The following is a 26,371-nucleotide window of genomic DNA, read 5'->3' on the forward strand; positions in this document are numbered from 1 at the left end:
GTAGGATTTCGCAAGCCAGATGGTGAGGGGTGAATAGAATGAGACATGAATCCAAGGTCCCGCTTGAGGCCGTACTCATGTGTGCGAAACTTGGCTATCAGTTTCTGCTCGGCGATTCTGTGTTGTCGCGCGTCCTGAAGGCCGCCTTGGAGAACGCTTACCCGAAGATCAGAGGCTGAATGCCCTTGACTGCTGAAGTGTTCCCCGACTGGAAGGGAACATTCCTGCCTGGCGATTGTCACGCAATGTCCGTTCATCCATTGTCGCAGCGTCAATGTACCATGCCTCGGGACATCCTTTCCTGCAGCGTATGAGGTAGACAACGTTGGCCGAGTCGCACGAGTATGTACCGCGTACCTTGCGGATCGTGTTCTCAGCAAAATCAATTTCAAAGACAAATGACTGAATGGTTTGCAGATCAAAGATCTGAGGGGGTTAAACACAGCTGATTCCAGAGAGGGGTCTCACTCCTGGGAGCTTTCTGACATGGGACATTCATCTGGGGCATATATGGAGTGGTCTCTTTATTTAGGGGGTCATTTGGGTGGGTCTGTTTAATTAGGAGGTCCCTGTTGAGTGGGAGGACTGTGTAGAGGGGGGGGGGGGTTTGATGGGGGGGGTAGATCTTGCATTGTAGGGGGAGGAAGGCCCTCCGATGGACTTTGGGGACAACTCCCTTAAAGAGTTACCACTTTGGCCCACTGAGATGTCCATCGCGTCAAATACATACGTGCCAGGACCAGTAGTAATATTCGCACACGTGACTCCCTGCCCAGAGGACCGGAGAATTACAAGGGCCCAGAGAATATGGGGCTGGATGCTCCGAGCCTCCGCGCCTAAATTGCTATCGGCGCGGGGGCGGAGAATGGGCGTTTATGCTGAAATCTATACCGACGCCGCTCCCGCGATTCTCCGGGAACCGCGGGAGCGGCGTCACGTGGTAGGGGGCCATTGACAGAGGTTCTCCGAGGAAAACCGGCCGAGTTCCCGACGGCGTGGTTCTAACTACCTATCAGCCGTCGGGAACGTCGGGTGGCGGCTACGGACTGAGTCCTTGGCCGCCCTGGTGGGGGGGTGAGGGGTTTGATCATGGGTGCCTCATGGATGGCCAGGGGGCGATTGGGGGTCACGGACCAGCGGGCGCACGCGATCTTGGGGGGGCCTATATTTCTGGTGCCGCTCCGCGGTCCGTGTCTGCCATGTCCCACTGGGCGGCCGCCGTCTTGCGCATGCGCGGACTCCCAACCGGAAGTGCAGGGCCCCGTATCCGCAGCCAGAGATGGGAGGAGCACTCTGGGGCCCTGCCAGCCCCCTGCAGGTAGGAGAATCGCTCAGGACTTTCTGAAGGAAAGACCCGAGTGAAACGTCAGCGGGGAGCCGGAGTATCCGCCGATCCCGTTTACTCCCCGATGCTGGATTCCCCACCGGTATCGCGCATTCCGCTGCCAGCGGAGCGAGGCAGAGAATCCAGCCCAACTTTTCTCATAGTTCATTGACCTTCAGTGTTATCCCTGGCCAACTTATAGCTATACCTTTAAGAAAAAATACAATTGAACCAAAGCTAATCCTTTCAATGTGATGTGTTGCCAATGCCCTTGGAATATATTATGCGGCATTGTATCACAGAACTCCGGTGAATATCATTTAGATCTCGAATTCTGGAGGCAGAAGTGATATTTTTAATTGCAGAATGTGCAGAAAGAGAAGTTTGGATTGTCAAATTTGCACCGGACAGTGGATATGAACATAGCACCACAGTCCCCGAGGATCAAAGGCTGCTCTCCCCTTTTGAGAGCTGACTGGTGGTGATTTAACCTGAGGGTCAACACACCTCAGTCGAGGTGGGGCCTTCATAAATAACTTCGGCCGGTACGGGAATTGAACTCGCGCTGTTGGTGTCCCTGCGCATCACGAAACAGCCGTCCACCATTCCTTGGTTAAAAGCACATTACTGCGGATGCTGGAATCTGAAACCAAAGATAAAATGCTGGAAAATCTCAGCAGGTCTGGCAGCATCTGTAGGGAGCGAAAAAAGCTAACGTTTCGAGTCCAGATGACCTTTTGTCAAAGCTAAAAGATAGCGAAAGTGGGAAATATTTATACTGTGGAGTGAGAATGAAAGATGAGTCATAGCCACAGAAGCCAAGGGAAAGAGTGCTAATGGCAGACCTCAGAGAGAAGAAAAGATGTGAAAGGCCAAACAGCAGAGAAGCTAACATCAGAGGGTAAACTGTGACAGATGTAGGGGGAAGGGGGAAGCAAAGAGGAGAAAAGTAAAGGAAAGGGGATAAGATAGTGGGGGGGGGTGGTTATATATATAAAGAAAGACAAGAAAGAAAGAAATGGTAAAAGACAGTTAAAATGGAATGGAATTAAAACAAATGGGTCGGGGTAGGGTAGAGCTAATCATCTGAAGTTGTTGAATTCGATGTTGAGACCGGAAGGCTGTAGTGTGCCTAACCGGAAGATGAGGTGTTGTTCCTCCAGTTTGCGTTGAGCTTCACTGGAACATTGCAGCAGGCCAAGGACAGACATGTGGGCACGGGAGCAGGGTCTTGTGTTAAAATGGCAAGCAACGGGAAGGTCAGGGTCCTGGATGCGCACAGACCGGAGATGCTCAGCAAAGCGATCACCCAGTCTGCGTTTGGTCTCTCCGCTATAGAGGAGACCACATTGGGAGCAGCGAATTCAATCGCCCAAGTTGAAAGAGGTGCAAGTGAAACGCTGCTTAACCTGGAATGAGTGTTTTGGGCCTGGGATGTTAAGCATAGAAGAGGTAAAGGGGCAGGTGATACACCTTCTGCGATTGCATGGGAAAGTGCCATAGGTGATGGGAGAGGTGTTGGGTATGGTGGAGGAGTGGACTAGATTATCTCGCAGGGAACGGTCTCTGCAGAATGCTGACAGGGAGTGAAGGGAAGATGTGTTTGGTGGTGGCATCACGTTGGAGTTGGCGAAAATGGCGGAGGATTATGCTTTGCGTACAAGGCTGGTGGGGTAAAATGTGAGAACGGGGGGACTCTATCCTTGTTCTGGAGGGAGTGGAAGGGGTGAGGGTAGTGGCGCGGGAGATGGACCGCACACTGTTGATGAACTGCTGACTTAAAGGGGCAGGCCTGATTAATCAGCTGGACATTAAAAACCACATTCAGCTAGCACTTGCCCAATCAGGATGGAGGAAGTGTTTATCATGTGGCGATAAACGATTAAAAACTGTAAAATATTTCCATTAATCAATAATGCATGGTACTGGAGAAATATTTACGAGATAATGTTTTTATTTGGTGAAGAATCTTAAATTAATAAATAAGCAGTCAGACTGTGTTCTGATAATAATGTGTCCAGCTGTTAAATTATCGACTGTATGTTCCCTTTATATTAAACATCTTTGCCTGGCAATCGCATTTTGATGAATTATGTATTGTGTAGATACAGCTCTGATTAATAAAACAGCTGAAGACTGCTGAATGTGATGTGGCCTAAACAAGAAGGTCAACCCTATGAGACTGTCGACGCCTTTGGAGATTCTCACATAACGAGGATATCCAGCCTGTCGACATTGTAAAAGTTACATGCAAGGAGCAAGAAATTACGACGACTGCAAAATGAGCTCGAAATTGTGTGAGCTCCCCAATGAGTAAAAGGATGGCATTGCAGGTTGTGATTGACTAAAAACCTAAATGGCAGAAATTGGTTTAACCCTTACAGAATTGAGTTGTTGGGTTTTTCCACCACCCCACCTTTCTGTCCAAAGCTGGCAATCGGGTGTCGCCATCGTTTGCTCTTTATGATAGAACACCAAGGGCGCGATTCTCCACTCCCACGCTGGTTGGGAGAATCGCCTGGGCCGCCAAAATTTCCGGGGACGCCGGTCCGACGCCCTCCCGTGATTCTCCCAAGCGGTGGCAACGGCCCGGTCGAGTTTCGCGGGCCGCAGTCCGGAGAATCGCCGGAGACACCGAAAATGGCGATTCTCCGGCACCCCCGCTATTCTGAGGCCCGGATGGGCCGAGCGGCCAGGCCAAAACGGCGGGTTCCCCCCGGGGCCGTCCACACCTGGTCGCTGCAGTCGTGAGCGGTGCGTGAACGCTGGGGGGGGGGCGGCCTGTGGGGGGGGCGAGGGGGGATCCTGCACCGGGCTCTACCTGAAATGTGGGGTGGCCCACGACCGGTGCCCACCGATCGTCGGGCCGTCCTCTCTGAAGGAGGACCTCCTTCCTTCCGCGGCCCCGCAAGATCCGTCCCCCATCTTCTTGCAGGGCGGACTTAGAGAGGACGGCAACCACGCATGCGCGGATGACGCCCCTTATGCGGCGCCGGCCGCGTCATCTATGCGGCGCCGCTTTTACGCGGGCGACAAGGCCTGGCGCGGGTAGATGACGCGGCCCCGATCCTGGTTCGATTCCCGACTTGGGTCACTGTCTGTGTGGAGTCTGCATGTTCTTCCCGTGGCTGCGTGGGTTTCCTCCGGGTGCTCCAGTTTCCTCCCACAAGTCCCGAAAGATGTGCTGTTAGGTAATTTGGACATTCTGAATTCTCCCTCTGTGTACCCAAACAGGTGCCGGAATGTGACGACTGAGGGCTTTTCACAGTCATTCATTGCAGTGTTAATGTAAGCCTACTTGTGACATTAAAAGTTATTATTGTAGGTATTAGCTTGTTGTTATCCAGCTTAGCTTGCTGCATATTTCATTATTATTCTTGTTACAAATAAACAGTAATTGTGTTTCAACTTACAAACCTGGTGACTGTAAATTATTGGGCAGCCAAGGGTCAAAGACTTTGGGAATATTTATAAGAATTATTGGTTAATTCACTTATGTTGTGATTCCAGGATGTGTGGGGCTGGAATTGACCACACACTTGCCAAGGGTGGCGTAACAGAATAATTACCTCCCAATTTGCGGGTGGGTTGGGCATGCTGTCTTTCCAGCAATAGGAGTCCAGAAAAGATCTGGAGGCAGCATGCTGACGGCTTGCCTGAGAGTTTGGGGAACATTCCCAAAAGGCCTCCTGCTCTTGTTCCTCTCCTCCCCCCTCCCCACTTACCCCAGAAAAGCTTTGATCCGCGGGCCACAACTGTGGATGCAGGTCATGCAGCGGAGGCGGTTCCTCTCAATGGGGTGAATCTGGCAGGTGTGGCCACAAACATCTTTCAGGGATGCCTGAAGGTGACGATGCCGTGGAAATCCCCCATGAGGGCCGCTCCGACCTCGGCTGCTGGGATGCCATAAAGGCTTTCCTTTTTCTTTCTGTCTTCTTCGTACTGGGGCAAAGAGGGACAATTAGTGAGTCAGGAGCTGTGTTGTAAGATAGGGAAAACCTACCCAGCAGGAATTAGGCCTCAGAGAGGAGGTGAACATGATGGAGGCAGAGACAGTGGCAAAGCTATAATTCAGAACTTGAATAGGACTTGGGGCAGACTGTGAGGCAGCAGGAAGTGTAAATCAACTCAGCCTCAAGTACACATGTAGGTCTGGTTTGCTGCTTAACAGTTACTCCTGAATTTCAATAACCAGACTGGATAATCTCAATTTTTGGAGGTGTAGAAACTAGATGGATCTTGAATTAATACAGCGATAGAGGGAGTGGATGAAAGCGCTTTCATGAGGCTGTTTGCAACGGATAAGAGGATTTTGAGTGCTCCCATTGAACTTTGGTGCAATCATGGGGAATATAATTAGTTGGCAATCGAATGGTCAAAACTGAGAGTGGGTGACAGGGCCACGTTGTGCATCTTGTGCGCTCAAACCTGCATCCCCCCCCCCCCCCCCCAGCATGAAGATGGAAACCTCATCAATAATTAGAAATTGGAAACAGGATTAAGGTGTGACTTTGAAAAGACCTAAAGCTCATGTCTGCACTGCAGAATTATCCCCAGCTTTACAGACTGCGTCGATTGTACAGATTAAGATAAAAGGAATAGCGATTGCTAATGTGAATAACATTAACCAATTTGTAGCTTTTTGGACACCTGAGCAGCCAAATCCTTACTCAGGATTAGTAACCTGGAGCACATCTACAAAAGAAAGGAATTATTGAATTTAGAGCTCAGAAATTTAACAGGCTGCCTTCATGAGAAGATATTGGATAAATATATTTTCAGTATCAAAAATATGTCACTGAGAGCTTTGAATGTAGTCAGCTGTCTGTGTTGTTGCAGCAATGCAGTACCGCTTTTGACCAAAGTGATACAAGTAGCCACTGACATTCCAAACAGCGGCAGAAAAGGATTGATATTCATTTGTCATTGAGACGGACTCCCTTTAAGGAAACTGAACACAGTAGGCTTGTTGAAATTCAGGAGTAAATGCAAAGCAGTAAATCAGATCCAAGGCTGAAGCTGATTTACACAAGGACTCGGTGAGACTGCAGTGGACTTATTCAGTGCTGTCCAGGAAGTCCATCTGGGGAAGAGCAGAGTGTGAGTCTCAAGAGTGACGTGTTGGGTGTTCTGGATCACAGACAGGTCACCAACACTTGAAATAGTGCAACACTATTTTATTGAATCATTAACTGTTTAAACATACTTAGACTGTGGGTTAATACGATACTAGCTTTAACTAAAGACCTCTGTCTGCCTTGTCATAACCAGTCGATGCACTCAGCACATGGTGAAAGTCTGTGTTGCAGGCTATGAGCTCTGTCCTCCTAGCTAGCTGCAACTCGAATGAGCGGGAACTCTGATGCTCCCTGTCTTTATAGTGCGTGTGCTCTCACTGGTGATTGGCTGCGGTGTTGTGTATGTTAATTGGTCCCACTGTGTGTCCATCAGTGTGTGTCTGCACCATGATATACTGGTGTATATTATGACAAAGAGGTGATGGAACAAATCCATCACGACACCTGTAGAGGCATAACTGGAATGCTGCTTGCAATTCTGCCTGTGTGGTTTCCAGGAATTCCAGTTCAGGGGAGTCACACATAGCTTTTGTTTATTCTTTCATGGTGGTTCTGGTAAGACGCCAATTTTGCTTGAACTAAACATTTCAGAGGCCAGTTGAGAATCAACTGCAATGCTGTGGATCTGGAGTCATGTGTCGGCCAGACCAGGTAAGGACGGCAGACTTCCTTCCCTAAATAACACTCGTGGATTAGATGGGTGTTTACAACAAACTGTGATAGTTCCACGGTCGGCATTAGAACAAAGAACAAAGAAATGTACAGCACAGGAACAGGCCCTTCGGCCCTCCAAGCCCGTGCCGACCATGCTGCCCGACTAAACTATTACTGAGAGTCGCTTTCAATTCCAGGTTTACAAATTGAATTTATATTCCACCAGCTGCCTTGGTGGTATTTGAACCCGTGTCCCCCAGAGCCTGGGGCTCTGGAATCATCCAGTGATATCACCACTACCCAACATCTCCCCCTCAAGGCTCATGGGATATGGAATTCCATCCAGAGACAGGCACAAAGTATAAATGCTCAAAGATCAGAGCCTGCAAACCTATCAGGAATACTGAACCCAGGATTGGAGCAGACATGTTCTGACTTTCACTGGCAGTAGTGTCTAGCATTTTCTGGATGAGATTTTAAACCAAAGCCGCATTTCCTTTCTAGGAGAGATGGAAAGATACCTTGATGCTATTTTGTAGACGATGAGAGGTGCTGCCCCAGTTCCCTGACCGATATTTATTCCTCATCCAACACCAGAAAACAGGTGCTCTGGTCATTATGACATTGCTGTTTGTGGAATCTTTCTGGGCACAAATCGGCTACCACATTATCAACGTTATAAAAGTGTCTATAATATGAAATACTTTATTGCCTGTGCAGCGCTTTGGGATGTCCTGAGGCTGTAATATAAAGGAATATTTTATTTTCTTATTTGGCACTTACTCAAGATTTGCACCTAATCTACAGTTATTGTGGAGAATGTTTATGACACCATGCCCTAATATAGTGGTGGTTTCTGTACTTTCAAGTTCCAGTGAACACGACAGAACTGTTGCAATGGGTGTCTTACGTATTTGATGAAGGCTCTGAGACCTGGAACACATATAAGGAAAGATTCCAATTCTTTCACATAGCAAATCAGACACCGGAGGACCTGAAGATTGCAACATTTCTCAGCTCATTAATGTAAGTGTTCTTGCTGCTTATTCCCTCTTTCTTTTATTTCTCCGCTATCATTTTGGATCCTTGGGTGATTGAATTGGATTGGATTGGATTTGTTTGTCATGTGTACCGAGGTACAGTGAAAAGTATTGTTCTGCGTACAGCTCAGATAAATCATTCCAAACATGAAAAGAAAATACAGAGGGCAAACATAAAATACACAATGTAAATACATAGACACAGACATTGGGTGAAGCATACAGGAGTGCAGTACTACTCAGTAGAGAAGATGTGTACAGAGCTCAGATCCGTCCAGAAGAGAGTCATTTCGGAGTTTGGTAGCAGCGGGGAAGAAGCTGTTTTTGAATCTGTTAGTGAGTGTTCTCAGACTTTTGTATCTCCTGCCCAATGAAAGAAGTTGGAAGAGTGAATAAGCCGAGTGGGAGGGGTCATTGATTATGATGCCCACTTCCCCAAGGCAGCCGGAGGTGTAGGCAGAGCTAGTGGACAGGAGGCGGGTTTGTGTGATGGACTGGGCGGTACTCACGACCCCGTTTAATTAATTGATTGATAGACATGTACCATTATGTCAAGCAGCAAAGAGAATGAGGAATTCAGAAATTACAGGAGAGAACATTAGTTTGAACAGGAGTTGCAGACTTGTCGGCACCAGAGAGAGAGGTGGGCTGGGGCCAATGAATTGACCCAAAAGGGTGTATTCTGCCTGGTAGCAGGTGGTGATTAAATCCTGCCCCAGTGGAATGGTTTGCAAAGTCCCAAGGAGTTGCATTTTGGATCCTGGACACAGAAAGCCAAAGGCCTTCTTTTTTTTTCTCTCCAGAAATGCTGTGAGTGCTCCATTCCTGAAACTACAAAGACCTGAATGAATCTTCAGGACAAATCCTCAAACTGAAAGCACAGTTTGAAGAGGAGTAATGTGCTGGAACCAACCATTTGAAACAAAGACTCTTTTTTCCTTTCATTTATTTATTTTGTACCCCTATCTTCCTCTCTGTGTTTGACTGTCCTATATATATGTGTGTACAGGGTGAGGGGGTCAAGATAAAACAGGGCTTAAGGAATTAAATACCAGTTAACCAGTTGTATTTGCTGCATATTTCATTATAGTTCTTGTTATAAATGAACACTAATTACATTCAAACTTACAAACTTGGTGAATATAATTATTTGGCAGCCAAGGGTCAAAAACTTTGGGTATTTTTCTAAGAATTGTTGCTTAATTCAATTGTGTTGCAACTCCGGGTCAAGGAGGGCTGTAATTAACCAAACAGTAGCCCAGGGTGACATAACAGTAGGGTGTAAAATGTTTATGCTGTCAAAGAATTTAGTTCATCCAGAAAAACCAGGAGGTAAGTCCTGCATTTTATTCATGAAAAACATAGTGGGGCATTCCTCTCCTAGACCATTACTGATTACAGAATGGTTTTAGTTTCACCACCATAATCAGGGAGAAGGTGAAAGTATTTTACAATTCGTAACGACTTTACGAAGATTAGCCAAATATTGCAAATTTGATGCAACCAAACAGAAAGACTGGTTTGTGGATTTTGCAGTGAAACTATTCAGAGGAAGCTGCTTCATCCAAGTGATTTAAGGCTAAAAGCTGCTGTGGAATTTGCCACATCTATGGAGCTTGCAACAAGAGAAGCTTTGCAGATCGGGATGGAGCAAAGATCCATAAAATGGACAGCACACAAAACAAGGCTACAAGTGATTGGGCAACACCAATTGTTCCTGTATTAAAGTGTGATGGCTCAGTGAGAATTTATGTAGATTTTAAAACAACTATTCGCCCAGTGTTGTGTATAAATCATTACCCACTGCCAATAGTTGAAGACTTGTTTGCTGGACTTTCTGGAGGGCAGAAATTCAGTAAAATTGACCTTTCACAGCATATCTACAGATGAATGTAACTACCAAATCACAGCCACTACTCACCATCGTAACGCACAAAGGTCAGTTTTATGACAGAAGACTTCCTTTTAGAATAACATCTGTGCCTGCTCTTTTTCAAAGATCCATGGATCAAATTCTAAGTGGGTTGAATGGATTGCAATGTTGTTTAGATGACGTACTCATCACGGTTCGAGTGAACAGGAACACTTGGCGAATTTGGAAGCTACCCTGAAGTAGTTACATAGTCAAAATTTGAGTGTTAAAAAGGAAAGATGCAACTTTTTAAAGTGGTTAGCACGGTTGCTTCACAGCTCCAGGGTCCTAGGTTCGGTTCCCGGCTTGGGACACTGTCTGTGCGGACTCTGCATGTTCTTCCCATGTCTGCGTGGGTTTCCTCCGAGGTATGCCGGTTTCCTCCCACAAGTCCCAATAGATATGCTTGCTGGGTGAATTGGACTACCCGAACAGTCGCCGGAATGTGGCGACTAGGGGATTTTCACAGTGACTTTGTTGTAGTGCAAATATAAGCCTACTTGTGCTCCTACTTGTGACAATAATGATTATTATTATAATTACCTCGGTCAAGTCATTGACAAGGCTCATACAAGGAGCCAAAGAAAATGACGGAAATCGTAGAAGTACCAGGTCCACAAAATGTGACTCAGTGAAGGTTGTTTTTAGAATTGATCAATGGTAATGGTAAATTTATTCCAAATTGAGTGACACGATTAAATCCTTTGCAGACTTTGCTATGTACCAAACAGGCATGGCACTGGTCAGAAGAAGGTGAAAATCGATACAATTATTACGACACCCTGGGCTGGTGCATAGTCAATTCCAGCCCTCCTTGACCTGGAGTCGCAACACAATTGAATTAACCAATAATTCTCAGAAAAATACCCAAATTCTTTGGCACTTAGCTGCCTAATAATTACAGCCATCAGGTTTCTAAATGTAAACACAATTTTTTTTTTAATTAACAACAGGAACTGTAGTGAAATATGCTGCAAATACAACTGGTTAACTATTATCTGATTCCTAACTCCCCACTTTAGCTTGCCCTCACCCTCACAACACACAAGGCAGACAAACAGAGGGGAGGAAAGGGCTGTAAGAAAATAAGGAAAAAAAAAAAGAGTATTTTTTTCAGATTGTTATCTTTAAGCAGACCTTCCTTCAAAGTCACCTTTCAGATCCAGGTCTCTGTTTGTAACCTGTAATGGTTTCACTGTAGATTCATTCATTCATGTCCTCTGTGGGTTTTGAAATACATCAACGCACAGCTTTTCTAGGGAGAGGGAGTAGATCCTGGTCTTTAATGATTTTCCTCTAGATTCATTTATTCAGGGTCTCTGCAGTTGATAAATACAGCACTCACAGCCTTTCTGGAGAAAAAAAGGAGGTCCTGTCTTTGTGTGTCCAGGGCTCAAACGAAGTTTCTTGGGACTCGGAAAATCATTCCACATGGACAGGATCCAATCACCAACTGTTGCCGTGCAGAGTACGGCCTTTTGGGCCAATTCATTGGTTCCAGTCAATCAGACAAACCGAGTCCCATCACATCTACCCCCTGGTGCTGAAAGGTTTGAAGTTCATGTTTAAACTATCAGAGTCTAGCAGAATGCTTTCTCCTGTAACTTCTGAATTCCTCATTCTCTGTGCTGCTTGACTTAAAGATACGTATCCATTAATCGCCCATAGATCAAAATTGATAACGACAAAATAAAACACCAGCTTAAAGTCCAACAGGTTTGTTTCAAATCGCTAACGATTTGAAGCAAACCTGTTGGACTTTAACCTGGTGCTGGAAGACCTATTACTGTGCTCACCCCAGTCCAACGCCGGCATCTCCACATCATGATAAAATAAAATAAAGGTAAATAAGAGAATGAACAGCAAGGACCCTTACACAATGAAGTGAAAGATGCTTTACAGAAGCCAGAGATGTTCATTATAGTTGATTATATCCAAAGCTGGAGTTGCAACTATCTTCTGATGCCTCACCCTCTGAGGTTGGTGCAGTTGTATCGCACATTATGCCTTCAGAAGATAGAATTTGTTTCACATACTCTTAAAGAAAGCTTTGAGCATTATTTTCAGCGTAAGAAGGTTCCACTGCTATCTTTATGGGCGTCATTTTACTCCTTTGACGGATTAGCGACGCTTGACTAAACTCTAGGTGCAATATAAAGATGCACACAGTTATGAGGGCAATATTGCAAAGGCTGATGCTTTGTCATGATTGCCCTTTTAAGTCAAACATGAAGCGGACGAACACTTGGCCAACATTTTGTAATTCTTGCCAGTGGATCGTGTACCTGTCACTTCATCTCAAGTTCAAAGTTAGAAGAACATAAGAACATAAGAACATAAGAACTAGGAGCAGGAGTAGGCCATCTGGCCCCTCGAGCCTGCTCCGCCATTCAATGAGATCATGGCTGATCTTTTGTGGACTCTGCTCCACTTTCCGGCTTGAACACAAAAAACTATCTATCTTTATCTTAAAAACATTAAATGAAGGAGCCTCAACTGCTTCACTGGGCAAGGAATTCCATAGATTCACAACCCTTTGGGTGAAGAAATTCCTCCTAAACTCAGTCCTAAAACTACTTCCCCTTATTTTGAGGCTATGCCCCCTCGTTCTGCTTTCAGCTGCCCGCATCTATCCTATCTATTCCCTTCATAATTTTATATGTTTCTATAAGATCCCTCTCATCCTTCTAAATTCCAATGAGTACAGTCCCAGTCTACGCAACCTCTCCTTGTAATCCAACCCCTTCAGCTCTGGGATTAACCTAGTGAATCTCCTCAGCACACCCTCCAGCGCCAGTACGTCCTTTCTCAGGTAAGGAGACTAAAACTGAACACAATGCGTCAGATGTGGCCTCACTAACACCTTATACAAATGCAGCATCACCTCCCTAGTCTTAAACACCACCCCTCTAGCAATGAAGGACAAAATTCCATTCGCCTTCTTAAACACCTGTTGCACCTGTAAACCAACTTTTTGCGACACATGCACTAGCACACCCAGGTCTCTCTGAACAGCAGCATGTTTTAATATTTTATCATTTAAATAATAATCCCTTTTGCTGTAATTCCTACCAAAATGGATAACCTCACATTTGTCAACATTGTATTCCATCTGCCAGGCCCTAGCCCATTCACTTAACTGATCCAAATCCCTCTGCAGACTTCCGATATCCTCTGCACTTTTTGCTTTATCACTCATCTTAGTATCGTCTGCAAACTTGGACACATTGCCCTTGGTCCCCAACTCCAAATCATCTTGGTCCTCAACTCCAAATCATCTATGTAAATTGTTCACAATTGTGGGCCCAACACTGATCCCAGAGGGACACCACTAGCTACTGATTGCCAACCAGAGAAACACCCATTAATCCCCAATCTTTGCTTTCTATTAATTAACCAATCCTCTATCCATGCTAAGTGCCATGCATCTTTATCTTATGCAGCAACCTTTTGTGTAGCACCTTGACAAAGGCTTTCTGGAAATCCAGACATACCACATCCATTGGCTCCCCGTTATCTACCGCACTGTTAATGTCCTCAAAAAATTCCACTAAATTAGTTAGGCACGACCTGCCTTTTATGAACCCATGCTGCGTCTGCCCAATGGGACAATTTCCATCCAGATGCCTCGCTATTTCTTCCTTGATGATAGATTCCAGCATCTTCCCTACTACCAAAGTTAAGCTCACTAGCCTATAATTACCCGCCTCCTGCCTACCTCCTTTTTTAAACAGTGGTGTCACGTTTGCTAATTTCCAATCCGCCGGGACCACCCCAGAGTTTAGTGAATTTTGATAAATTATCACTAGTGCATTTGCAATTTCCCTAGCCATCTCTTTTAGTGCCATGGGATGCATTCCATCAGGGCCAGGAGACTTGTCTATCTTTCACCCCATTAGCTTCCCCATCACTACCTCTTTAGTGATAACAATCATCTCAAGGTCCTCACCTGTCATAGCCTCACTTCCATCAGTCAGTGGCATGTTATTTGTGTCTTCCACTGTGAAGACCGACCCAAAAAACCTGTTCAGTTCCTCAGCCATTTCCTCATCTTCCATTATTAAATCTCCCTTCTCATCCTCTAAAGGACCAATATTTACCTTAGCCACTCTTTTTTGTTTTATATATTTGTAGAAACTTTTACTATCTGTTTTTATATTCTGAACAAGTTTACTCTCATAATCTATCTTACTCTTCTTTAGAGCTTTTTTAGTAGCTTTCTGTTGCCCCCTAAAGATTTCCCAGTCCTCTAGTCTCCCACTAATCTTTGCTACTTTGTATGCTTTTTCCTTCAATTTGATACTCTCCCTTATTTCCTTCGATATCCATGGTCGATTTTCCCTCTTTCTACCGTCCTTCCTTTTTGTCTGTATAAACCTTTGCTGAGCACTGTGAAAAATCGCTTGGAAAGTTCTCCACTGTTCCTCAAATGTTTCACCATAAAGTCTTTGCTCCTAGTCTACCTTAGCTAGCTCCTCTCTCATCCCATTGTAATCTCCTTTGTTTAAGCACAAAACACCAGTGTTTGATTTTACCTTCTCACCCTCCATCTGTATTTTAAATTCCACCATATTGTGATCGCTCCTTCCGAGAGGATCCCTAATTATGAGATCATTAATCAATCCTATCTCATTACACAGGATCAGATCTAGGACCGCTTGTTCCCTTGTAGGATCCATTACATACTGTTCGAGGAAACTATCGTGGTTACATTCTATAAATTCCTCCTCAAGGCTGCCTTGACTGACCTGGTTAAACCAATCGACATGTAAATTAAAATCCCCCATGATAACTGCTGTACCATTTCTACATCCATCAGTTATTTCTTTGCTAATTGCCTGCCCCACCATAATGTTACTATTTGGTGGCCTATAGACTACTCCTATCAGTGCCTTTTTCGCCTTACTATTCCTGATTTCCACGCAAATGGATTCAACCTTATCCTCCATAGCAACAATGTCATCCCTTACTATTGCCTGGATGTCATCCTTAAATAACAAGGCTACACCACCTCCCTTACCATCATCTCTGTCCTTCCAAATAGTCTGATACCCTCGGATATTTAACTCCCAGTCTTGACCATCCTTTAACCATGTTTCAGTAATGGCCACTATATCATAGTCATTCACGATGATTTGCGCCATCAACTCATCTACCTTATTCCAAATACTACGAGCATTCAGGTAAAGTACATTTATGTTGGCTTTTATACCTGTTTTGAATCTTAACACATCGATCAGTAACCTCTCCAAAGTTATATTTCCTCTTAACCTTTCTCCTAATTTTCCTTGTCGTTGAACCCTCATATCTTCATGTAACAACCTGCCGTGTCGCATACCATTTATGTTTTTACTTCCCGTTTTATTCCTTTTAGTATTATTGGGTCTATTCACTGAGCTCCCCTCAATCACTGTACCTTGTACTGTCGCCCTTTTTGATTTTTGACTCTGGCTTCTCTGCCTTACACTTTCCCCCTAACTGCCTTTTGTTTCTGTCCCTGTTTTACTACCTTCCAACTTCCTGCATTGGTTCCCATCCCCCTGCCACATTAGTTTAAACCCTCCCCAACAGCTGTAGTGAACACACTCCCTAGGACATCAGTTCCAGTCCTGCCCAGGTGCAGACCCTCCGGTTTGTACTGGTCCCACCTCCCCCAGAACCAGTTCCAATGCCCCAGGAATTTGAATCCCTCCCTCTTGCACCATCTCGCGAGCCACGCATTCATCCCATCGATCCTGACATTCCTACTCTGACTAGCTTGTGGGACTGGTAGCAACCCTGAGATTACTACCTTTGAGGTCCTACTTTTTAGTTTAACTCCTAACTCCCTGAATTCAGCTTGTAGGACCTCGTCCCGTTTTTTAACCTATATTGTTGGTGCCGATGTGCACCATAACAGCTGGCTGTCCGCCCTCTCTGCCCCCCCCCCCCAGAATGTCCTGCAGCCACTCCGAGACATCCTTGACCCTTGCACAAGGGAGGCAACATACCATCCTGGAGTCTCGATTGTGTCCACAGAACCGCCTGTCTATCCCCCTTACGATTGAGTCCCCTATCACTATAGCCCTGCCATTCCTCTTCCTGCCCTGCTGCGCAGAGCCAGCCACGGTGCCATGAACCTGGCTGCTGTTGCCTTCCCCTGGCGAGCCATCTCCCTCAACAGTATCCAAAGCGGTATATCTGTTTTGCAGGGAGATGGCCGCAGGGTGCACCTGCACTGCCTTCGTACTCTTGCTCTGTCTTTTGGTCACCCATTTTCTATCTCCCTCAGTAACGTGCACCTGCGGTGTGACCAACTCGCTAGACGTGCGATCCACGACGTCCTCAGCATCGCTGATGCTCCAAAGTGAGTCCATCCGCAGCTCCAGAGCCATCAAGCGGTCTATCAGGAGCTGCAACTGGACACACTTCTTGCACGTGAAGGAGCCAGGGCCAGTGGATGTGTCCCTGAGCTCCCACATCGCACACAAGGAGCATGACACGGGTATGTGACCTCCTGCCATGTCTTAAACCTTCGGTTAACTTATACAACTACAATTCCCCCAAAAAAGAAGAAAAAATAAATAAATATACCAATGAACAGAAAAATAAAAAAATAAAAACTACTTACCAGGGATAAAAAGCATATCCTCCCCCCCCCAAGCTTCAAATTCCCAAACTCACTCTTTGCTGTCTCACTCTGGCTGTGTCTTCTCTGGCTCACTGGGAGAACTCACTAGGAGTGAGTTACAAGTTGCACTTGGCCTGTGTTGACTCCCCCCCCCCCCCAACCTTTTTTTAGATCAAAGTAGATGAAGGTTATACAAGAACCTATCCAGTGATGGGGAAGGTGATGTACTTGGTCCAAAAAGTAAGGTTGTCCGGCAGTACTAGGAAAATTCCAGACCTCATGCCCTACACCATACAAAGACTGGAGTTCTATTGCGGAGATTCCAAGTGCCTATTCCTCCGTGCTTTGGAGTAAACTCCTTGACCAAGTACATGAGGGACATCATGGTGTGGGGAGGGTGAAGGAATTTGCATGCAGTAATTTTTGGTAGCTGGAGGACAGCACGGTGGTGCAGTGGTTAGCACTGCTGCACCATGGCACCGCGGACCTGGGTTCAATCCCGGCCCCGGGTCATTTCCGTGTGGAGTTGGCACATTCTCCCCATGTCTGCGTGGGTCTCACCCCACCACAAAGATTTGCAGGGTAGGTGGATTGGCCACGCTAAATTGCCCCTTAATTGAATAAAGAATTAATTGGGCACTGTAAATTTATTTTTAAATGAATAATTTTTGGTAGCCAGCGTTAGATATGCAGATTGAAGAGAAAGTTGGGCAATGTCAATTCTGTGCAAAACTGAGGAACACTCCACCATTACAACCAGTACATTGAGGGCATTTAAAAGTTTATTGGATAAACATATGGATGATAATGGCATAGTGTACGTTAGATGGCTTTTGTTTTGGTGCAACATTGTGGGCCGAAGGGCCTGTACTGCGCTGTATTGTTCTATGTTCTATGTTCTATGTGTGGGAATGGCCAACACAGCCATGATAGAGAATGCACATGGACTGTGCTGGTCCACTGGAGGGTCACATTTCTTGGTGATGGTAGACGCCTGCTCAAAATGGGAAGATATCACGAAAATGAAGTCAATGATGACTGACCAGATCATTGAGAAAGTTGACAAAGTATTCACAAGGTTAGGAGCACCGGAGCAGATTGTCAGTAATAATGGTACACAGTTTACTTTGAAGGAGGTTGAGGACTATTTCAAAGGGAATGGTATTACACCATACCAAGTCAGCTCCATATCATCCACCAAAGAATGGATTGGCTAAACATTTTGTGCAACCATTAAAGCAATCTATCAAAGCGGCAAAGGACCAGCCGTCATTGACAGGAGGGTAAACAAGTTCTTAATGTCTTACACTGTATGTGCTACCATGCAAGGTTCACCGGCAATGCTGTTGTTAAGAGAAAACTATGAACACAGTTTAATTTGTTAACTCCACCTGATACTTCAGAAATTGTCACAGAATAATTGAATCACAGAATTTACAGTGCAGCAGGAGGCACCCCACAGAGCAGAAAGAGCACCCTACATAAGCCCACACCTTCACTCTATCCCCGTAACCCCACCTAACCCCATTGTCAGATGATCGCAGCAAACACAAATTGCTGGGAGGTAGTAAAACTCTAACAAGTGAGCATTCGACCAGGGAGAGAAAGTGTTAGCGAAGAACTACACCAGAACCTTAAAATGTACCTACTGTGATCCTAGCAACAAGTCCAACACAGACATAGAATTTACTGTGCAGAAGGAGGCCATTTGGTCCATCGAGTCCACACCGGAAAGACAAACCTACCTAAACCCAGACCTCCAAACTATCCCCACAACCCAGTAACCCCACTTAACCTTTTTGAACACTATGGGCAATTTAGCATGGCCAATCCACCTAACCTGCACGTCTTTGGACTGTGGGAGGAAACCTGAGCACCTGGAGGAAACCCACGCAAACACAATGGGAGACACAGACAGTGACCCAAGCCGGGAATCGAACCTGGGACCCTGGAACTGTGAAGCAACTGTGCTAACCACTGTGCTTCCGTGCTGCCCCATCGTGCATCATACAGACTGATGATGAAAGACTTTGACGGCATCATGCTGATCAGCTACTCAATTCACAAAGTTAGCTCACAAAAACCTCTCAAGGGGTTCTACCCTTGGAAAATCTGGAGAACAATACTTTGGAACTGAGAGCAGAGGCAGTGGAAAGTTCAGATTCTGTTTCTGAGGACTTTGAAATGTCTATCGTGACAGATACTGGATTAACTACTCAAGGTGCAGCATCTACAGAAAGGAATGAGTACAATTCCGAGGTCTGAAGTAACCGGGTTCCAAAATGCCAAATTCTACCAAAAATGTACAGACACTCACCACAGAGACTATCTCATTGAATTGTATACAGGCACAGAAATAATGACTATGTGGGTTTGCTGTATAAATGTTAATTGGTGTTGTTTCACTAATGAAGAAAAGGAGGAGGTGTGATATGTATCTGGGAATAGCTTTTTTTCTGGTTCTGCATCACATGATGTGACAGCAGAGGGTTTGCATGGGCTTTGGGGAGATCATCATCTTTGATTGTATGAGCAATGCCCTTAATAAACCTGTCATCGTGTTTTACAAAAATCCAGAGGTCGGCACCTCCATACCTTTTCTCTTTGTGGCAACAAAGAAAATAACACACTGTGTACCCTCCAGATTCCTTTAGCTTTTCCTTGTGATCTTTTGTGTAAGTGAAATTAAACAGTGATTTCCCAGAATCTTGTTAGAACATCCAGCAGATACTTGAATCACAGCAATATGAGCAGAATGTTACATTCCAAGGGCTGAAAAGGGCATTAATTCAATGGTCAAGTGGCTCATTCACCTCTGCAGAAGCGTGAAAAAAATAAAATAATATAATTACAATTAAAGTCTGGATTATATGACTGTTGATAGATCATTGCAGGTTGATAGATTGGCGACAACAAGGTGACATGCGTTGAACAACATAAGAGTAGATGTTGGACAGAGGTCTGATCTCTGAAATGTGGCGTCTAGTATGATGGGAGCAGACCCGCTGCCTTCAACAGGGAGCTGTACCAGTTCCTGACTAGGGCAGAGATACCATCGTATAGTATAGAACATACAGTGCAGAAGGAGGCCATTCAGCCCATCGAGTCTGCGCCAACCCACTTAAGCCCTCACTTCCACCCTATCCCCGTAACCCAATAACCCCTTCTAACCTTTTTGGTCACTGAGGGCAATTTATCATGGCCAATCCACCTAACCTGCACGTCTTTGGACTGTGGGAGGAAACCGGAGCAGCCGGAGGAAACCCACGCACACACGGGGAGGATGTGCAGACTCCGCACAGAAAGTGACCCAGCGGGGAACCTGGGACCCTGGCGCTGTGAAGCCACAGTGCTATCCACTTGTGCTACCGTGTTGCCCCAATGACACTCAGTCAGTGAGACCTCCTAGATTGGTTTTGATCACCTGAGGAGGTCAAAAAAGGGATTTCCCAGAGGATATTCCCCCTATTGAAGCTAGGTTTTTCTCTCTTTTCAGCCTAACCCAAGAGATTACAAGGTTTCAGGGATCAGGGTGGGGGTAGAAATGGGGAGGATGGAGCTGAGGGACTATGCTCCAGCCATCATGAGTGTGGAAAAGGTTTGTTCAATCAGTTGATCATTTACTGCACGTCGATTTATTACATTTGTGCATGACTCACGTCTGGAGGGCAGAGTGGTAATGTCATTGGACAAATAGCCCAGAGGCCCAGAGGAGACACGGGTTCAAATTCTTACCACGGCAACAGCTGGACTATGAATTCAATTAATAACAAATCTGGAATTGAAAGCTAGCCTCACTAATGGTGACCCTGAAATTATGGGGTGGGATTGTCTGGCTTCCCAGCCGCGTGTTTCTTGGCGGCAAGGGGCAACTTGCCATTCACTGACGGCCGGATTCTCGGTTCCCGGCGCTGTCAGTGGGAAGTCTAATCGAAGCCACCCAACGCAGCCGGGAAAACCGCGGGAGGGAGTGCACTGCCAACGGCACCAGAGAATCCCGCCGCCAGCGAACGGCCGGAGAATTCTGGCCTATAACTGATTGCCGTAAAAACCCACCCCTTTCACTAATGCCCTTTAGTGAAGGAAACATGCCATCATAGAACGGAGAACAATACAGCACAGGAACAGGCCCTTCGGCCCTCCAAGCCTGGGTTGATCACGTGTCCTATCTATACCAAACCAATATCCTTCTATAATCCATCTGTCCAGATAAGTCTTAAAGGTCGCTGATGTATCTGCCTCAACCACCTCACTGGGCCGTGCATTCCACGCCACCACCACCCTTTGTGTAAAAAACTTTCCCTGCGCACCTCCACTGAACCTTTCCCCCCTCACCTTGAACTTGTGCCACCTTGTAATTGTCATTTCCGCCCTGGGAAAAAAGCCTCCAACTGTTCACCCTATCTATACCCCTAATAATTTTATAAACTTCTATCAGGTCGCCCCTCAGCCTCCGTCTATCTCGGGAGAACAATCCCAGTTTATTCAGTCTCTCCTCATAGCTAATACCCTCCAAACCAGGCAAAATCCTATACTCTCTCCAAAGCCTCCACATCCTTCTGGTAGTGCGGTGACCAGAATTGGACACAGTATTCCAAATGTGGCCTAACCAACGTTCTATATTATTGTAACATAATTTTCGAGCTTTTATACTCGATACTCTGTCCTATGAAGGCAAGCATGCCACATGCTTTCTTTACCATCATTTTCACTCGTGCTGCCACTTTTAAGGATCTGTGAGCCTGCACGCACAAATTTCTCTGTGTGTCTATGTTCCTGATGGTTCTGCCATTTATTTTATAGCTCCTACGTGAATTGGATCTACCAAAATGCATCACCTCGCATTTGTCCGGGTTAAATTCCATCTGCCATTTCTCTGCCAATTTTGCAGCCTATCTCTGTCCTGTTGTATTCTCTTGACAATCTTCATCACTATCCGCAACTCCTACAATCTTAGTATCATCTGCAAACTTGCTAATCAGACCCGCTACGTTTTCCTCCAAGTCATTTATATATATCCTTATGTCTTCTACCCTCCATGTGACTCCCTGCCCTCTATGTCTTTCCAATTGTCTGTATATTGTTTACCAGTGTCTGGCTTCTGACACACCCTCATTTTGTTCCTTCTTAAATGCTGTTTATATGCTATAAGAATCATAGCGCAGGACAGAGAAAGCTGTTCTACTTCAAGTTCTAATCCTGCTCTTTGAACCAATTGGAATTCCCTGCTCTTTCCCTTGCATTTTTATTTATCCAATTCCCTTTTGAGAGTAATTATTGAATCTGCTTCCTCCATCCCTTCAAGCAGTGCATTCCAGATCAAAACACTTCTTGTATTATTCACAAATTCTCACCTGGTCCTGATCCTCCAGTCAATCCTTCCCCCAGGCAGGTTGAGTTTCAAACATCCATCCCACTCAACATGCCTATGCATTTTTTTGATCTACACTCAAAACATTGGCTGATTTGTGTTCACTCAAGAGATATTGGCTGACCAGCTGAATGTATTTTGCATTCTCCTTTCTTGCTTCAAATAGGAAAGAACTTTCATTCATACACGAGGCGACACGGTGGTGCAGTGTTTAGCACTGCTGACTCGCAGAGCCAGAGACCCGGGTTCAATTCTGGCCTCGGGTGACTGTCTGTGTGGAGTCTGCACGTTCTCCCCGTGCCTGCGTGGGTTTCCTCCGAGTGCTGCGGTGTCCTCCCACGGCCCAAAGATGTGCAGATTAGGTGGTTGGATACAATGTTAGATCTCCGCTTAGATGAGAGGTGCCTCCCCAGATAGCGGAAATGTTTCACATTTAGTCGGGTTTCTCCATTGATCTCAATGGCGAGTGAGACCAGATTTTGCCCTGGGGCAGTTGGTAAAGTACTTAAGTCTATTTGAAGTTTAAGCGGAGACTGATTCTTCGGTATGTTTCTGCAAAGGTGACAAACTGTTGGAGATTGTCTTCTGAGAGAGTGGAGATGGCGATGTCACCTGCACGCTGAAGCTCCAGAAGCAGATGTCAGTGCTGTTTTCTTCTTAGTTTTCAACCGGTTGAGGTTGAAAGATTTTCTGTCCATCCTGTAGACGATGCCCACTCCACTGGGAAGCTTGACAAGGATTGGATTGGATTGGATTGGATTTGTTTATTGTCACGTGTACCGAGATACAGTGAAAAGTATTTTTCTGCGAGCAGCTCAACAGATCATTAAGTACATGAGAAGAAAAGGGAATAAAAGAAAATACATAATAGGGCAACACAAGGTATACAATGTAACTACATAAGCACTGGCATCGGATGAAGCATACAGGGTGTAGTGTTAATGAAATCAGTCCATAAGAGAGTCATTTAGGAGTCTGGTGACAGTGGGGAAGAAGCTGTTTTTGAGTCTGTTCGTGCGTGTTCTCAGACTTCTGTATCTCCTGCCCGATGGAAGAAGTTGGAAGCGTGAGTAAGCCGGGTGGGAGGGATCTTTGATTATGCTGCCCGCTTTCCCCAGGCAGCGGGAGGTGCAGATGGAGTCAATGGATGGGAGGCAGGTTCGTGTGATGGACTGGGCGGTGTTCACGACTCTCTGAAGTTTCTTGCGGTCCTGAGCCGAGCAGTTGCCATACCAGGCTGTGATGCAACCTGATAGGATGCTTTCTATGGTGAAGGATGGTGGCGATGCAGATGGAGAAAAGAGTGGTGGGGTTGATGATACATCCCTGCTTGACTCCAGTCTTGACCACAAGGGTTTGTGTCTTATTTCTGCTGGTGAGGACTGTCACTGACATCTCGTCTTGGAGGAATCGGAGGATGTTGATGAATTTCTCTGGGCAGCCGGCTGACCTTCGATAGGCTCTTCCATAGCACTTCCCTATTGACTGAGTCAAACGTATTGGCCAGGTTGATGAAAGCTAAATAGAGTTGTTGACGTTGCTCCTGGCAATACCACCAATGAGCTCTTAGATGGGGTGGTTGTTCTCGTTGAGCGAGTCTTGGTGTTTCCTGGTCTTGCAGCCGATGGTTTCTTCATAGCTTTAAATAATTGTTGACTTCAATCTTTCCAGTTTTCCTCCACTCCATTAGAATGAACACTTTGAGGTCGGCACGGTGGCACAGTGGTTAGCACTGCTCACGGCGCTGCGGCGGACCCGGGTTCAATCCCGGCTCCGGGTCACTGTCCGTGTGGAGTTTGCACATTCTCCCCGTGTCTGCGTGGGTCTCGCGGCCACAACCCAAAAGACGTGCTAAATTGCCCCTTCATTCGAAAAAGAATTGGGTACTCTAAATTTATATCAAGGTGAAGAATGAGCCGAGGAAACAAGATGACGCTGCAAGCAGCTACTTTGGAGGGTCCCGAAACAAAGGGAAACCCCAGAGTGCAGGGGCCTGACCTCATGGTGAGAAAGGTGACTGCGGCCATTTTGGACCCTGGCGTGGAAGGGCGCATCCGCCTGGTAAGTATGGTTGATCCCGCAGGAACTGGAGGACAGAAACCCCCCCCCAATCAGGATAGTCACCTGGAATGTAAGGGGACTTAACGGCCCAATGAAATGATCCAAAGGCCGACATAATCCTCCTGCAGGAGACACACCTGAGGGAGAAGGATCGACTGGTGGTAAGAAAGGGCTGGGTGGGACAGACCTACCATTTATGCTACTGGACGAGGGCGAGGGGAGTAGCCTTGTTGATTAGTAAGAAGATGAGGTTTACATAGACAAGGAAGGTCAGGGACCAAGGAGTACGGTCCGTCATGGTCAGCGGTGTCCTGGACCGAGCACCGGTCATACTCGCAAAAGTGTACACTGGGACGACACAGACTTCATAAAGAAGGCCATGGCAGAAATCCCCGAATCCCCGACATTGACACACACCGACTGATAATGGGGTGCTGACTTTAACTGTACAGGACCCTCTGACTGACCGATCGAACCCCAGAACAGGGAAAAAGACAGGCATGGATAGGAACTGGGAACATTCATGGAAGTGCTGGGGGCGGTGGACCCATGTGGTTCCTGCACCTGGCGTGAGGGAATTCTCATTCTTCTCACCGATGCACAAGATATTCACCTGGATCGACTTCTTTGCAGTGGGGAAATTGGTGCTCCCAGAAATATAAGAGCGGAATACTCCGCGATCGTCATCTCCGACCACACTCCACACAGCATGGAGACGGTTGTGTCCAGCGCCCCACTTGGAGGCTGGACATGGACCTCTTGGCTGACAAGGCCTCCTGCCAGGAAACATCATAGGCCATAGGCGAGTTTGTTACTTATAACGAGAACGGAGAAATCTCACCTTCCGCGTTCTGGGAGGCACTGAAAGCTGTGATCAGGCGAGAAATTATAGCCTACAAGGCTCGCAGACACAAGGAAGAGGGGATGGCCAGGCAACAACTGATTGACTCCATCCTGGAGGGCAACAGAAAGTACTCCGAGGTCCCGATCACAGAGCTTCTGGCGGAGAGAAAGAAGCTTCAAATGGAATTTATCCTGACATCCACCAGGAAAGCAGTGCACCAACTCCGTCAGACATGGGGGACCTTCTACGAGAGAAAAGGCTGGCCGTCTATTGGCTCACCAGCTGAGAAAGCAGGCAGCCATGAGGGAAATAGCGCAGACATAAAACAGCAGAGGCAGACTGGTAACCGAGCCAAAAGAGGTCAACTGGGCATTTGAGACCTTTTATCGGGGGCTCTGCACCTGCGAGCCCCCCAACGGGGGCGTGGGGATGAAACAGTTCCTCGATGGACTGGACATGCCAGTTATGAGGGTGGACAGGCTGGGGGAACTGGAAGCACAAATGGATATGGGAGAAATCATGGAGTGCATCAGCTCCATGCAGGCGGGGAAGGCACTGGGACCCGACGGGTTCCCGGCGGACCTCTATACACCGGCCCTGGCCCCACACCTAAGGGACATGTTCACAGATTTGCTAGCGAGGGGCACACTGCCTCCGATGCTAACACAGACCACGATATCGCTGAAAAGACAAAGACCTGACAGAATGTGGATCCAACAGACCCATTTTGCTGCTCAATGTAGATGCGAAGATACTTGCAAAGGTCCTGGCCAAGAGACTGGAGAACTTTAATAATTCATAATGATCACTGATTGTCACAAGTAGGCTTCAATGAAGTTACTGTGAAAAGTCCCTAGTCGCCACATTCCGGCGCCTGTTTGGGGAGGCCGGTACAGGAATTGAACCCGCGCTGCTGTGCTTGTTCTGCATTACAAGCCAGCTTTTAGCCCACTGTGCTAAACCAGCCCCTGGCTTCATACCAGGGGTGGTCGCAGGAGACCAGACAAATGGGCTTGGTCAAGGGTAGGCAGCTAACTGCGAACATCAGGCGGCTGATGAATGTAATAATGACACCCCTGGGGAGAGAACAGAGGTGATCATCTCCCTGGGTGCAGAAAAGGCCTTCGACAGAGTCGAGTGAAAGTACCTCTTTGAAGTATTGGAATGGTTTGGGCCAGGAGCAGGATTCGCCGCCTGGGAGAGACTCCTGTCTTAACGCCCCCAAGGTGAGCATTCGAACTAACACCACCAGCTGTGAATACTCCAGCTGCACAGAGGCCCTCAAAACTGCCCATGCTACTGTTTGCTCCAGCATCAAACCCCCGGCGATCGCTCTGCGAGATCCAAAAAGCTGGAAGAGCATCCAAAGGAGAGACAGAGGGCACAGAGTCTCTCTCTGTGCGGATGACCTGCTCCTCTATGTCTCGGGATCACAGGCTTGAGAGCAATCATGCAGCTCCTGAAAGAGTTCCGTACC

The sequence above is a fragment of the Scyliorhinus torazame genome, chromosome 5 (assembly GCF_047496885.1).
Source record: "Scyliorhinus torazame isolate Kashiwa2021f chromosome 5, sScyTor2.1, whole genome shotgun sequence".
NCBI classification, from domain to species: domain Eukaryota; kingdom Metazoa; phylum Chordata; class Chondrichthyes; order Carcharhiniformes; family Scyliorhinidae; genus Scyliorhinus; species Scyliorhinus torazame.